The sequence below is a fragment of the Bos javanicus genome, chromosome 11 (assembly GCF_032452875.1).
Source record: "Bos javanicus breed banteng chromosome 11, ARS-OSU_banteng_1.0, whole genome shotgun sequence".
NCBI classification, from domain to species: domain Eukaryota; kingdom Metazoa; phylum Chordata; class Mammalia; order Artiodactyla; family Bovidae; genus Bos; species Bos javanicus.
The window spans coordinates 94,207,247-94,223,584 of record NC_083878.1 but is presented as its reverse complement, the minus strand read 5'-3'; the positions used below and the strand labels follow the sequence as shown (position 1 = coordinate 94,223,584).

Here is a 16,338-nt window from a genome sequence, read left to right as displayed (position 1 = left end):
GAGATGGCAGAGGTCACAGGCCTGCCTGACCTCAGAGCAGGTTTTCTCAACCTAGCTGCTACTGACATTTGGGGGCTGGATAATTCTTTGTTGGAGGTGGGGGCAGTCCGGGGCCTTGTAGGATGTTTAGCAGCCATGACCTCTATCCTCTTGATGGATAGACGAAAGTAATCCATCCTCCCACTTGTGACAACCAAGAATGTCTCCAGACATTGCCAGATGTCCGGTGGGGGCCGCCACCCAGCAGCGAGTTTCTGTTCACTTTTTTCTCCTTTTCTCTGCTTCTGGTGGCTTTTGTAATAAGGATCAGCCTCTTTCTCCCAACCTAGAGAGGCGGCCGTGGAGCCAGAACTGGCTAGGTGAGACATCAACTTGTTTACTGGCTGGCTGTGTGACCTTGGACAAGTTCTCCACCTCTCTGTGCCCCAGTGTTCCTATCTGTACATGCCCCCTGCCGAATTATATCAGGAGGTTTAAATGAGTTTGTACAATGTGCACATAAGCACTGCCTGGTAGACAAGTGTGAGCCGTCGGTAGCATCAAGGACCTTTGTGACAAAGTACCAGCACAAGACCGCAGCCTCACTGGTACCGGTCTCCGTGTGAGAAAGGGGAGAAGCAGGAGCCAGGGGAGGAACCATCCTCCACAGCATCTGCTGCTGTTCCCTTTCTGCTCTACCCCCCACCCCACGCCCTCCCCCAGCCCTGGAGGAGTCAAAAAACGGCCAACAGGGATGGCTGTTTAGTCCCAGAGGATCACAAGGTTATAAGAACAAAAGCTGCCACTTCCTCTCTCCCTGCAGTGCTGTCTGTGCGTGGACACCATCTGACGAGAGTGTATTTCTTTTTATGACCCTGGAAGGTATAAAAATACAGATAAACAGCGCATTTTATCACTGAAATTGGCCCTCGCATTTTACTGATCTACAGCGTGTGTTTTGTTACATTTATGTCTGTTAGAAACAAGGTTCCAGGTTGCTGTCCTCATTTAGGTCTTGAGAAAAATACTGTCACGAAATCATTCCTGGGCCTCCTTACAGTGCAGGGGGGTGTGTGTGTGTGTGTGCGCGCGCGCGTGCGTGCATGCATGCAACTGTGCAGCTAAAATTCTGCCTTGCCCCAGAAGGAAAGGTCCCTCCCTAGAGATTGCCTGGCCTGGGCTCTCATCTAGTCAAGGGATGTTTGTGTGAGTGTGACTTCTTTGCTAATTGGCGTAGAGTTGATTACAGTGTTGTGTTTGTCTCAGGTATACAGCATTATACATACATATATATATATTATACCTGTTATACATGTATAACAGTATACTCAGTTATACATATATATATATATATATATTCATTCTTTTTCAGATTCGTTTCCCACATAGGTTATTACAGGATATTTATTGGGTAGAGTTCCCTGGGCTGTTTGTTGGTAGTCAAGGAATCTGAGGCCCAGGACAGGCCAGTGCTTCATCCATGATCGGGGAGCAGCTTGGCTCAGCGGTCATCTTCTGAGTGTGTCAGTGAAGCCCCACTGCTGCAGAGCCGTGCACCGGTCTCCGTGGCACAGAGGAGCTGTCTTTCCAGCTCATGGGGCAGATGTGGTGGTGGGTGATGGGTGGATGGGCCTTCCACGCGGTGATTCAGGGACCCAGGCGCCCTCCTCCTTGTGGCTACACCCTCCTCGAGAGCCTCAGAATCATCTGCTTTCGGCTGACTGGGAGAAGAATTTGGAGGCTTGCACGGTTTTATGGATTTTTATAAAAACTTCGGGGCTTCCCAGGTGGCTCAGTGATAAAGAATCTGCCTGATGTGCAGGAGATGTGGGTTTGATCCCTAAGTCAGGAAGATCCCCTGGAGAAGGAAATGGCAGCCCACTCCAGTATTCTTGCCTGAGAAATCCCATGGACAGAGGAACCTGGCGGGCCACAGTCTATGAGGTCACAAAAGGGTTGGATACAACCTAGTGGCTAAACAACAACATGGGCCTAGAAGTGGATCAGGCCACCTCTGTCCGTGTTGCATCAGTTGATCCAAGGTCACCTTCAATACTTAACTGCAAGGAAGGTTGGGAAGCGTAGCCCGGCTGTGTGCCTCGGAGGAAGAAGAGACAGATGGGTGAACAGCTGGCCCGGTCTAGGCTGAAAGCTGCGTGGGCAGAGAGTACTGAAACGGAGGTGCAGGTCACCCATGCCCCCAGTTTGAGGTTCTCAGTAGGAGTTCATCTTTTTTGTTCTTATTTATTTGGCTGCACTGGGTCTCAGTTGGGGCATGCAGGATCTTCAATCCTCAGTTGCAGAATGTGGGATCTAGTTCTCTGACCAGGGATCAATCCCAGGACCCCTGCATTGGGAACTCAGAGTCTTAACCACTGGACTTGGGTTAGCCCCAAGATCTCGTCTTTTTGAGCCCTGTCCATTGATCACTGGATGCCTGGTCTCTTGAGAGACCACCCCCGCCCATGATCAGTCTGAGAATCCCAGGGCCCTGGCTAACCCATTCCAGAAGGAGTCAGCAGCAACCCTTGTCTCTAAAGGGTTGCAGAGAAGAAATGGGGGAAAGGGGTTCATTTCCTGAAAGGCCCTGTTCTCTGGGTCAGGCCAGCAGTGTCTCCTTTTCCAGGGAGGCAACAGCCTCTCTCCCAAGGGCTACATGTCACCTCACACCACCCCAGGCCCAGGCTCTCAACAGAACAGCACTGAGAAGATGACCCAGGGCCTCAGTTCTCATACGTGTGCACGCATGTGCACACACACACACTCCTCAGAACTGGGCATAGCAGAAGTTTGTCGCTTTGGTTAGCCAGTATCCATCTGAGGGATCCCCAGATGGTGAGCAGACTCCCGCCACCGCAGACGCTGACCAGGACATGTATTCTGAGGCTGGAATACGGACTGCTGCTGCTGCTTACTTGCTTCAGTTGTATCCAACTCTGTGCGACGCTATGGACTGTAGCCTGCCAGAGTCCTCTGTCCATGGGATTCTCCAGGCAAGAGTACTAGAGTGAGTTGCCATTCCCTTCTCCAGGGGATCTTCCCAACCCAGGGATTGAACCAGGGTCTCCTGAACTGCAGGCAGATTCTTTACCGCTCAGCCACCAAGGAAGCCCTAAAGTCTGGACACACCCTCCCGGGTCTGGGAATTGCTGGAGTGGCACGGAGGCCCAGCGTCAGGTGGACCTTTAAAGACCACTGCTGCAGAATGGCACCATCTCCAGGTGCCAGCCGGAGCTGTGGCGACCAGCTGGCAAGCGGCACACTCCAGCGTGGCATCCTGGCTGGGCGGGCACTCTCTGGGTTCCCGTCAAACCTGTTTCTCCAGTCCGCCGTCAATCGAATGCCGCACCTGACACTTTCCCAAATGCCTCCTTTACATTAACCAGAGTCAGTCTCCACTGACGGGGCTGCCAAGAGCCCTGCCTGCTGTACCTGGTCACCGACCCCCTCCCTCCAAGGAGCTCCTTGGTTGCCAGCTTCCTTCAGGGCCATTCCAGGCCCCAGGCAGGTCTAACAGCCTCCACCCTCAAGGGAAAGGCCAGGATTCCCATCTCTCCCCTCCAGGAGATTTCAGAGCAAATTTCCAATGTCTTTTCACACTCCTTCAACAGTTAAGTTCCTAAGAATCAGCATAATTGGTATTCTTTGTAATCCCATGTATTTTCATTTGTGCTTCTAAAACCATTATCCTGAGAAGAGGTCCACACTCTTCCCTTGATGCCAGAGGGGTCCAGGACACCAAGAAGGTGAGGACCCTCTGAACCGTAGCCCCCAGACTACTGGTACCAGTATTCCTTCGTCTACAACGTAGGTCTCCTTCGCCTTAGGATCTGGTTGGAGGACCATCCCATCCTCCCTGCATGGTTCTTATTGGAAGAAGGTCCTTAGTTCTTCCAGGGGTGAGCTCCTCTCTCCACTCTGTAGAGCCAGGCAGTCCCTAGAGAGAAGTCATTGTCACATGATTCACTCTCTAGTATCAGCTCATTGATTAAGGAAGCAAGACTCCTGACCCAAACCTGGCCAACCAGTTCCTTCTCCGCAGTTGTCTTTTTAAAACTAGAACTGGGGGAAACTGTTACAGCCTCCCTGGTGGGGACTCATGAGTTAAGAGTAGTTTTGTTTTCCACAAAGTGGGGGAAGGAAATTTGAGTAGGAAAGGAAGCTGAAGAGACAGAGGAAAGGCGTAAAACGGGGTGGGGCAGTGGGGAGGGAGCTGGCAGCATCCTGACCCCTGGCCCAGCTGCGGCCCTGCCCAGTAGCAATCTGGTTATCCATTGTCTGCTTGAGCTTCCCACTTTTTTTGGCCTAAGCTGGTTGGAAACAGAGTTTGTCCCCATTTGTCTTGTTCCCACTGAACCTCCAGGGTCCTCACAGTGCCTGGTGCATAGTAGGTATGCAGTCAACCCCGGTCAATGAATGAATGAACAACCACGCACATGCAAAAGAAGAAAGAAAGTCCAAGGTACAGAGGGGAGAGGGGTTAACTCTACCTGGGCAGACATCAGGAACTGCCTGGGGTGGGAGGAGATATTCAAAGTGGGATTTGAAGGGTGAATAGGAGTTCTCTGGATGACGATTGTAGGGGGAAGAGGTTAGTGAAGACAACAGGGACTAGGCTGAGAAAGAATTAATATCAGATACAAACTTAGGACTTGTACATATAGGGGCTGATCTGGGGCTAAATCCTGTATTCCTGATGATGCCAGAGCTGCAACTGGGTATCACCCATGTAAGTGAGTGTCTGGCTGCCCTTTGGCTCCCCTCATGGCCCTGTGCATCTGGGTATCACCCATGTGAGTGAGTGCCTGGGCACCCTTCAGCTCCACTCATGGCCCTGGTTCTCCTCCCACCCACCCAGCAACACTCCTACAACTGCCCTCACAGGGGGCCCTGATAAGCCCCCCAGATCCGGAAGACAGATCCCTTTCAGTCCTGATCCTCCCTAACCTCTGAGCAGCTTTCCACACTCTGACCTTGCCCCACACTGCTGCTCCTTGGCAGCTCCTTCACTGTCCCCCTGGGGTCTCCTCTCCCAGCCCCACCCCCATTCCTTAATTATCCGTGGCCTTCCAGGCCTCTTGCGCCGCCCTCACCCGGGACGCCCTCATCAGCTCCTGTAGCTTTGCGGACCACTTAGTACTGCAGCCTCCCGGAGTTCCAGCTCCATCAGCTCCAGAACCCCCTCTCCTCCAGACTGCAGCAAACCCCTCAGACCCAAATAGGACTCTTCACCCTACCCCTCCTGCCCATCGTTTGTATCCGTGTTCTGATTGTGGACACTTTCCCCATCTACCTGCCATGAGGAGCAGATTCCTGGCCCCACAGAAGAGAAGAAGCAGACTGGCTGAGGGACGGGGCTGAGCACAGAGACGGGTCTGCCTGACTTGGGTCCCACTGCTTGGTTAGGACGCAGGACGTGGCAGTGTTTCTCACCTCTGACCCCCAGGGCCTCCTGGGGCTGGGGCAGTAAATGTTGACCCAGTCAATTTCCACCACGCTTGGAAGTAGCGGTCAGCTGCTGACCACACTGTCAATTATTCAGGCTCCATGGGACTCCTGCAAGAACAACGGTTTAACTAAAACACAGCTCCGTCGTCCTCACATGCCCAACTTGCCCTCAGAGGCCTGAAGAGGGATGGCCAGCCAGCCCAGCGCACCTCCCCAGGCCCTCGCTCCACCCCCCCACCCCACACCCTACACTTATATCCAGCATTTGCCAGGTTCCCTGTGCTCAAATCTCCTGCACGTTTTCTCAGGCCAAGGCCTGAAGGGCAGAACCGGGACCAGTGGCAGGAAGTGACCTGAGGCACATTTCAGTTCAGTGCCCTGGGACACAGACTTTTCTTGTGACCAGAGGCAGGCACTCTGGGAGGGAGGGAGCCCCAGTGTAGTGGGTTCCTGCTAGTTCACACCAGGCTGTGGTGGGAGGGATGGTTATCCATGGGAGAGACCAGGGCTGCCTAGGAAAAATAACTAACATTTTAAGCTTGCTCTAACATTGCAGAACTCTCAATAGCACGTGTTGTCGCGTGGCCTTAAGTCTTTTTCTTGGAACCAAGTGGTACATTAAAAAAAAAGTGTTCACTTGATAAACAAGTCAAGGACTTTACTGGGGCTCCAAGGTGAGGCAAGAGTATCAGTTCAGCCCTGCCCTCCAGTAATAGATGTTGTTGTTCAGTCGCTCAGTTGTGTCCAACTCTTTGCAACCCCATGGACTGCAGCACTCCAGGCTTCCCTGTCCTTCACTATCTCTGGGAGTTTGCTCAAATTCATATCCACTGAATCAGTGATACTATCTAACCATCTCATCCTCTGCCACCCCCTTCTCCTTTTGCCCTCAAGCTTTCCCAGCATCAGTGTCTTTTCTAATGAGTTGACTCTTCACAGGAGTAACAGGCAAGTTTGGTCTTGGAGTACAAAATGAAGCAGGGCAAAGGCTAACAGAGTTTTGCCAAGAGAATGCACTGGTCATAGCAAACACCCTCTTCCAACAACACAAGAGATGACTCTACACATGGACATCACCTGATGGTCAATACCAAAATCAGATTGATTATATTGCAGTCGAATATGGAGAAGCTTTATATAGTCAGCAAAAACAAGACCAGGAGCTGACTGTGGCTCAGATCATGAGCTCCTTATTGCAAAATTCAGACTTAAATTGAATAAAGTAGGGAAAACCACTAGACCATTCAGGTATGACCTAAATCAAATCCCTTACAATTACATAGTGGAAGTGACAAATAGATTCAGGAGATGAGATCTGATAGACATCGTGCCTGAAGAACTATGGACAGAGGTTCATGACACTGTACAGGAGGCAGTGATCAAGACCATCCCCAAGGAAAAGAAATGCAAAACGGTTGTCTGAGGAAGCCTTACAGATAGCTGAGAAAATAGAGAAGCTTAAGGCAAAGGAGAAAAGGAAGGATACACCCATCTGAATGCAGAGTTCCAAAGAATAGTAGGGAGAGTCAAGAAAACCTTCCCAGGGGTCAATGCAAAGAAATAGAGGAAATAATAGAATGGGAAAGACTAGAGATCTCTTCAAGAAAATTAGAGATACCAAGGGAACATTTCATGCAAAGATGGGCACAATAAAGGACAGAAATGGTATGGACCTAACAGAAGCAGAAGATACTAAGAAGAGGTGGCAAAAATACACAGAAGAACTGTACAAAAAAGATCTTAATGACCCAGATAACCACAATGGAGTGATCACTCACCTACAGCCAGATATCCTGGAATGCAAAGTCAAGTGGGACTACGAACAAAGCTAGTGGAGGTGATGAAATTCCAGTTGAGCTATTTCAAATCCTAATAGATGATGCTGTGAAAGTGCTGCACTCAATATGCCTTCAAATTTGGAAAACTCAGCAGTGGCCATAGGACTGGGAAAGGTCAGTTTTCATTTCCAGCCCAAAGAAAGGCAATGCCAAAGGATGTTCAAACTACCACACAATTGAACTCATCTCACACACTAGCAAAGTAATGCTCAAAATTCTCCAAGCGAGGCTCCAATAGTACCAAGAACTTCCAGATGTTCAAGCTGGGTTTAAAAAGGCAGAGGAACCAGAGATCAAATTACCAACATCCTTTGGATCATCAAAAAAGCAAAGCAACAGAGTTCCAAAAAAACATCTACTTCTGTTTTATTGACTACACCAAAGCCTTTGACTCTGCGGATCACAACAAACTATGGAAATCACAACAAACTTGGAAAATTCTTCAAGAGATGGGAATACCAGACCACCTGACCTGCCTCTTGAGAAATCTATATGCAGGTCAAGAAGCAACAGTTAGAACTGGACATGGGACAATGGACTGGTTCCAAAATGGGAAAGGAGTACATCAAGGCTGTATATTGTCACCCTGCTTATTTAACTTCTGTGCAGAGTACATCATGCAAAATGGTGGCTGGATGAAGCATAAGCTGGAATCAAGATTGCCAAGAGAAATATCAATAACTTCAAATATACAGATGACACCACCCTTATGGCAGAAAGTGAAGAGGAACTGAAGAGCCTCTTGATGAAAGTGAAAGAGGAGAGTGAAAAGGTTGACTTAAAACTCAACATTCAGAAAACTAAGATCATGGCATCTGGTCCCATCACTTCATGGCAAATAGACGGGGAAACAATGGAAATAGTGAGAGACTTTATTTTGGGGGGCTCCAAAATCACTATAGATGGTGACTGCAGCCATGAAATTAAAAGATGCTTGCTCCTTGGAAGAAAAGCTGTAATCAACCTAGACAGCATATTAAAAAGCAGAGACATTACTTTGCCAACAAAGGTCCATCTAGTCAAAGCTATGGTTTTTCCAGTAGTCATGTATGGATGTGAGAATTGGACTGTGAAGAAAGCTGGGTGCTGAAGAATTGATGCTTTTGAACTGTGGTGTTGGAGAAGACTCTTGAGAGTCCCCTGGATTTCAAGAAGATCAAACCAGTTAATCCTAAAGGAAATAAGCCCTGAATATTCATTGGAAGGACTGTTGCTGAAGCTCCAGTACTCCAATACTTTGGCCACCTGATGCAAAGAACTGACTCCTTAGAAAAGACCTTGATGCTGGGAAAGATTGAACGGAGGAGGAGAAGGGGACAACAGAAGATGAGATGGTTGGATGGCATCACTGACTCTATGGATGTGAATTTTAGCAAGCTCTGGAAGTTGGTGATGGACAGGGAAGCCTGGCGTGCTGCAGTCCATGGGGTCGCAAAGAGTCAGACACGACTGAGCGACTGAACTGAACTGAACTGAACTGAGCTTCAGCATCAGTCCTTCCAATGAATATTCCACAGTTGATTTCCTTTAGGATTCGAGTAATAGTACTGAATGCTGATAATAAGGTGATTTACAAGGTGTCACGGAAGGTTCTAGACATGTGACGTGCTTCAAAGCACACTACCAACATAACCACCCGGAGGAGGCGGCTGCTGGAACTGTCTCCATTTTACAGGCAAGGAAAGATTTTACAGAGGAGGTGCAGAGCATGCAGCGCAAGGTCACGCCCCGGGAATCTGAGCCCAGGTGCCTGACTTTAAGCCCTTTGACCCAGGTTGTATGAGGGGCTTTGGTCAGGGTTAGGCAGACGATCACAGAAATAATGATCTAAGGACAGAGCCATGGAGGAGAAATCAGAACTAATCTATCCAGATTGAGGGGAGGGGTGACAGATCAGAGACAGCTTTCTTGAAGTGTCCTTGAAGCTGAGAGCTTCCAGAAGGGGAGTTCCACAGGGGAAGAGTCCAGGGAAGGAGGAACCTTCCAAGTAGGGGGCACTACCAGAGCGAAGATCCTGGGGTGCCAGTGCCCCCGCCAGGATACCCTCAGGGTGGCAGGCAGTGCAGACCAAGAGCTGTGTCTTAGCCACCTCCTGGCTGCACCCACTTCCTGTTTGTCTGCAGCTGTATTTTTAGATGTCTTACTTTCAGATGACACTGGTGGGCTAGCAGGATCTGGGCCCCCTCAGTCAGTTTTTTTATAGTCTCCCACCTCGGGTTTCTGCATCTCAGCCCATCCCCCGGGGTCCTGAGCTGAGGGGCCGATGGGAAGTGCCGGCTTCCTGTAATGCAGGTAACTGACTGGTCCACTGGGCATTGGGGCCACTCCAATGCCAGTCAACACCAGCTCTCTCCGCCTCTTCCTGCCAACTGCTTTCTCTCTTTCTTCCAGCCAGTTAAATTCCACTTCAGTCTAAGATATCTCTCTGTGCCAGACACTGGGCTGGGTACTGGCAAGACAGCCCTAAAAATGACAGGAGGCACCTTTAGCATCATATGTGCTAGAGTCAGGGTGAGTGTACATAATTCACAGTGCAGACTGGGACTCATATGAGAGTAAAGAGGTCTTACTAATAATTATGGTGGGCTACTCATCTCACACGCTAGTAAAGTAATGCTCAAAATTCTCCAAGCCAGGCTTCAGCAATATGTGAACCGTGAACTTCCTGTTCAAGCTGGTTTTAGAAAAAGCAGAGGAACCAGAGATTAAATTGCCAACATCCGCTCGATCATGGAAAAAGCAAGAGAGTTCCAGAAAAACATCTATTTCTGCTTTATTGACTATGCCAAAGCCTTTGACTATGTGGATCACAATAAACTGTGGAAAATTCTGAAAGAGATGGGCATACCAGACCACCTGACCTGCCTCTTGAGAAATCTGTATGCAGGTCAGGAAGCAACAGTTAGAACTGGACATAGAACAACAGACTGGTTCCAAATAGGAAAAGGAGTACGTCAAGGCTGTATATTATCACCCTGCTTGTTTAACTTCTATGCAGAGTACATCATGAGAAACGCTGGACTGGAAGAAGCACAAGCTGGAATCAAGATTGCCGGGAGAAATATCAATAACCTCAGATATGCAGATGACACCACCCTTATGGCAGAAAGTGAAGAGGAACTAAAGAGCCTCTTGATGAAAGTGAAAGTGGAGAGTGAAAAAGTTGGCTTAAAGCTCAACATTCAGAAAATGAAGATCATGGCATCCGGTCCCATCACTTCATGGGAAATAGATGGGGAAACAGTGGAAACAGTGTCAGACTTTATTTTGTGGGGCTCCAAAATCACTGTAGATGGTGACTGCAGCCATGAAATTAAAAGATGCTTACTCCTTGGAAAGTTATGACAACCTAGATAGCACATTCAAAAGCAGAGACATTACTTTGCCAACAAAGGTCCGTCTAGTCAAGGCTATGGTTTTTCCTGTGGTCATGTATGGATGTGAGAGTTGGACTGTGAAGAAGGCTGAGCGCCATAGAACTGATGCTTTTGAACTGTGGTGTTGGAGAAGACTCTTGAGAGTCCCTTGGACTGCAAGGAGATCCAACCAGTCCATTCTGAAGGAGATCAGCCCTGGGATTTCTTTGGAAGGAATGATGCTAAAGCTGAAACTCCAGTATTTTGGCCACCTCATGCGAAGAGTTGACTCATTGGAAAAGACTCTGATGCTGGGAGGGATTGGGGGCAGGAGGAGAAGGGGACGACAGAGGATGAGATGGCCGGATGGCATCACTGACTCGATGGACATGAGTCTGAGTGAACTCCGGGAGTTGGTGATGGACAGGGAGGCCTGGCGTGCTGCGATTATGGGGTCGCAAAGAGTTGGACACAACTGAGTGACTGAACTGACAGTGTAAACCTGGGCAAAAAAGATGCAAGGTTGCCCCAGTTAAGTCTAGAAAGATGGAAAAGTGAGGGGCGACTTGACAATGGAGGACAAGTGGAGGGGAGTCTCGGCAGGGGGGATGGCATGTGTGAAGTCATGGAAGGGTGGGGACAAGTGGAGAGTTTACAGAGGCAGTGTGCTATGGAGAGTCCAGGGTGGCCTCCAGGTGGGAAAAGGTGGACAGTTTGGAACTGGGGCTTCCCTGGTGGCTCAGACAGTAAAGAATCTGCCTTCGATGCCGGAGACCCAGGTTGGATCCCTGGGTAGAACAGGGAGGCAAACACCCAGCAGCTCTGCTAGCCGGGCCCATGGCAGGCATCACTAATCGATCACAGCACTCTCCTTCCTGCTGATTCATCCTCACAGCCCTCGATACAGAGCCAGGGGCCAGTCACGACCAGTGGTCAGGCTGTGTACTATATGAAGCCACTATATGTGGACTTAGCTGGAGAGGAAGCTGGAGCTCAAGTTGAGAGAGGCCTAGAATGTGGGAGCAGGAGCTAGAATATTCCCTAGTATTAGGGAACCAGCAGAGGATGGTAGAGGGAGGGATATAACTAGACTAACATTTGAGGAGTTTCAGGAAGGTCACTGCCATTGGTGGGAGGAACTGGGGCAGAGGAGGCAATGAAGGGCATGTCCAGGTGAGAAGAGATGGGCCCAACTGAACGCTGAACAGGGAGCAGAGAGGTGGATCTGACGGTCTAGGAGAGGTTTGTTACAGGGGCAGTGAGAAGAGAAAGGTGGTTAGGATGACTCCGTGGTCTCTGGGGTCCCGGCCCAGCGTGGGCAGGTGGAACAGCACAGCGGGAGGTCCTGATAGGAATCTTTGTCCAGAAATCACCCTGAGACTCTGGGCCCCTGTAGGAGAGAGGCCCAACAGGTTTGGTGGGTTTACCACTGAGAGCATCAGAGCCTGGAGAAATTTGCCTTTTGAGGAAACTAACAATCGCAATATGCCTCTGTCCCCCACTCAGAGACCTGCAGGGAGAGGGCAGGAGAGCAGGTGCCTGGTGGTTCTCCCCAGCATGGAGAAATGGGAGCCCACAGGTACTGACTGTAAAGTCTGGGGGTGACTGCAAGAAGGGGAGACTGACATGTCTTTACCCGAATGGTATGGACTTAGCCATGGACTGCCACCTGCCCTAAGACCACCACAGGGGGACGTGACGACACAATGCCAGGATAGAGTCCTTTGGATTCTGGTACCTGGGAGTTAGAGAGGTCAAGCCAAGCACAGGATGTGGGGAATTGGGAGGAGGTGGAGGTGATGGGCTCCCTGGAACCTTCTTAGCCTGGGGCTGGGGTCTCGGCACTGGAGGGATGTGGCTGAGGGGTCACTGGAAGGTGTAGCTTTGTCTGGAAGGGACCAATTGTGCCTGGGGGAGAGGCCTGGGATTGGGTCCCTGGTCAGAGGGGCCTGGGGGCCTCCACTTACTACCTCCAGACCTGCAGACACCACGGCCATGACTCACAGGAAGGGAACCACAGCCTGGCCAGGTGCTGCTAGAGGGATGGCCATTTCCCTGCTTCTGCTCCCCTGACCCCAACCCTGGGGGGTGAGCCCAGAGGAAGGGTGTGTATGTGTGTGTGTGTGTGTGTGTGTGAGAGAGAGAGAGAGAGAGAGAGAGACAGACCCCACACTCACACAGAAGAAGTGTGTGTTTGTGTGTATGTGTGACAGATCTCACAATCACACGAGGAAGGGTGTGTGTGTGTGTGACTGTGTGACTGTGTTTGACAGACCCCACACTCACACCTCCAGCCCCCAGAGCTCCCAGCTTAGCTTACCTTGTGGAGGAAGAAGAAAGTTTGGGATCAAATTTGAGCCTGAAGTTTTGAAATGACCAGACCTTAACGAGAGAAAGATTGCTTTCATAATCAAAAGCTGTCTGAACGTTTGAAACTGGACCAAATACTATCAAAGGTGCATAACTCCCCACTGGTGGAGGAGTTTGCAGAGCCCAGCTGGTCGCTGTTATTGAAAACATAAAGCTGTGCCATAATTGTAACCCAGGGACCTGAAAGTCCTTAATAAACCGTCTATGAGGGGAACACAAAAAACGGTCTGATTTGAAGGGGAAAGATGGTTAGAAATCAGGACAGAATGAGGCTTTTTTGAATGGATCAAGCAGAGGGACCCAGGAAGCGGGACACCTATCTCTCCACTCACCCCTCTCTGCACGGTCTGGGGGCAGCCTATCTCAGGAAATGCAGGTCACCGTGTTATTGGTTGGTGCCGGTAACACCTTCAGATCAATGGCGAGCCCGCCTCCCAACCCAGGTTGGTTTAAGGACCAAGGAGACCTCTCCTCCAAGGCCGAGGCCAAATCTCAGGATCCCATCACCTTCAGCGTCACGTGGATGACTTTCCAGAGAGGAAGCACCTAGCAGCAGAGAGCTCAGGCCGCACTTAGCCAACCACCTCTGCAGCCAGGGTGGGAAGACAGCAGAAGGAGAGCGCAGGCACAGGAAGAGCAGAGCTTCAACATAAGAGACACAGGCATGGGCGGGATTGGATTCCCCCAGCGCCCACCCACTGGTAAACAGGGCTAGTTGGGGACCTGACCTCAAGGTCTAGCTCTCTCCTGGGGGTCAGGGGACGTAAGGAGAGAAAGGACTGCGGAAGGGAGTATTACTCCCCAGGCCTAGGGCTGCAGAGGGGAGTGTGAATCAGGGCCTCTGAGGCTGAGGGGTCTGTGGCAATGCGGGGGCAGGGGTGGGTACGAGGTCGGGGACTCTCGGGAGGTGGACATCTGGGCATCATCAGATAGAAGGGACGCTGCAGCCTCGGAGGGAAAGCAGGATGGGAGAGGACGGGAAGGGAGCCTCGGAGGAGCCAATGGAAAGGGAGTTCAGGAGAGGGAGGAAAAGCTGCGGGAACTCGCCTGAGAGCCGGGCAGCCGCCAGATCCTGGCCGGGCTCTGGCCCCTCTGGCAACTGACAAGACGCATCTCTCAGCTGCTCTGGGAAACCAAACAGCCTTGAGCCTGCCCAGGTGGGCGGCGGGTCAAGTTTACCTCCCTGCTTCCTGCGCCCCTCCTCCGGCTCTGGCTGCCTCTCAGGGCCGCCTCTGAGACAGCCCCCCATACCCCCTCCCCCTCAGGGCCCAGCGTTCCAGGCTTTCCCCTCATCAGAGTTCACCAGGCAGGTCTGAGTCTCTCACCGGAGTCCCTGGCCAAGTTCAGCCTGGCTCGCTGCCCCCCTGTCTCCTCGGCTTACAGCAGGAGCCAGTTGAGGCCCATTTGCAGACAGAGCCACATGCCAGGCCTGGGACCCTCCCCACTGAAGGTAGCAAAGCCAGCCCACTCCCCCTAAGTTCATCCGTGTCAGTTCCCGCAAGAGGGCTTATGCTCCGGCTCAGGCACTCGGACCCAAGGAACCCAAGTCCCTCCCTGGCCCCTTTCTCACCTGTCATTGGCCCACTCCATGCTCTGTGTAAACTGGAGTCGATCTTCAAAACCCAGCCAGCCCAAGGCTTGGGGCATGGGGAGGCGAACGGGGAACTGGGGCGTCTCTCAGCTTCAGTTTCCCCTCTGTACGTAACCCATGTATCAGCTGGGCTACCCACCCCCAATCCTTTATGATTTCAAAAATATCAGTTCAAAGCCATATTCCACACCCCGTGGGAATGCAAAGATACCGCCTATGCTTTGGAGCACTCTGGTTTATGTTTTCTCCCTCCCTTCTGCATCAGAGCAGCGACTTCTGCTAAATTCGTTTAGTGTCTGGATCGGGCCTCTGACCCAGGTCTGCTGTTTTGTTTTCACAGCGCCCTGACTGAGACGTGGAATGTGGCCGTCGCCTTCTGCTATTTCCACCAGAAACCCACCGCAGAGGTATTTGTGTGGAAGGCAGGCAGAGGGAGATTTCGGGAAGTCAGAGGGAAGGTTTCAAGTGCGACAATAAAAACTTCAAACAGACATTGGACAGTCCTGTTCTTTAAAGTTTCACCCCGGAGAAGTTTTCATGGACCCCTTTATCTCACACAGTTCCCCAGCCTGGCTCTTTTCTTTTCCTTTAAAATTTTTTTTTTAATTGAAGCATAGTCAATGTGCGCTTCCCTGGTGGCTCAGCGGTAAAGGATCCGCTTGCCAATGCAGGAGACGTGGGTTTAATCCCTGGGTCGGGAAGATCCCCTGCAGAATGAAATGGCAACCCACTCCAGTATTCTTTCCTGGAGAATCCCATGGATGGAGGAGCCTGGCAGTCTACAGTCCATCAGGTCACAAAAGGCTTTGACATGACTTAGCTGTTAAACAGCAACGACATGGCCAATGTACAATATTATATAAGTTACAGGTGTACAATATAGTGATTCACAATTTTTAAAGGTTATACTTCATTTTTAGTTGTTATAAAATATTGGCTATATTCCCTGTGTTGTACAATAATCCTGGCTCTCTTCCTCATCTTCTTTTTCACACCTCTCTTCCTTGAGACTCAAAATAGTCCAGTGGTTAAATGCAAGAGTTCTGCTCCCATATGGCCTGACTCTGTGAGCCTGGCTTTGCATCTCATCAGCTATGTGATAATATGAGAGTTACCTAACCTCTCTGAACATCAATTTCATCTTTCTCTGAGGATAATAAAAGCTGAAGATAACAGGATTGGTGGTGAGGATTTCATAAAGCAATCCATGGGAAGCCCTTAGCAGAGTGTTAATAATGTCAGCTATTATTATTTTTCAGTTCAGTTCAGTCACTCAGTTGTGTCCGACTCTTTGCAACCTCATGAATCACAGCATGCCAGGCCTCCCTGTCCATCACCAACTCCCGGAGTTCACTCAGACTCACGTCCATCGAGTCAGTGATGCCATCCAGCCATCTCATCCTCTGTCGTCCCCTTCTCCTCCTGCCCCCAATCCCTCCCAGCATCAGAGTCTTTTCCAAGGAGTCAACTCTTCGCATGAGGTGGCCAAAGTACTGGAGTTTCAGCTTTAGCATCATTCCTTCCAAAGAAATCCCAGGGCTGATCTCCTTCAGAATGGACTGGTTGGATCTCCTTGCAGTCCAAGGGACTCTCAAGAGTCTTCTCCAACACCACAGTTCAAAAGCTTCAATTCTTCAGCGCTCAGCCTTCTTCACAGTCCAACTCTCACATCCATACATGACCACAGGAAAAACCATAGCCTTGACTAGACGGACCTTTGTTGGCAAAGTAATGTCTCTGCTTTTGAATATGCTAT

The 16,338-nt window shown here is 50.4% G+C and overlaps 1 long non-coding RNA gene across 1 annotated transcript in view; it reads left to right on the top strand.

The window, feature by feature from the left end:
• LOC133257524 (uncharacterized) overlaps nt 1–15,073 on the top strand; it is a 36,808-nt gene extending 21,735 nt beyond the window's left edge. The window contains exon 2 of the long non-coding RNA XR_009739586.1: nt 14,923–15,073. This is a non-coding gene — a long non-coding RNA (uncharacterized LOC133257524). The remainder of the gene's footprint in view (nt 1–14,922) is intronic.
• Nucleotides 15,074–16,338: the final 1,265 nt, after the last annotated feature.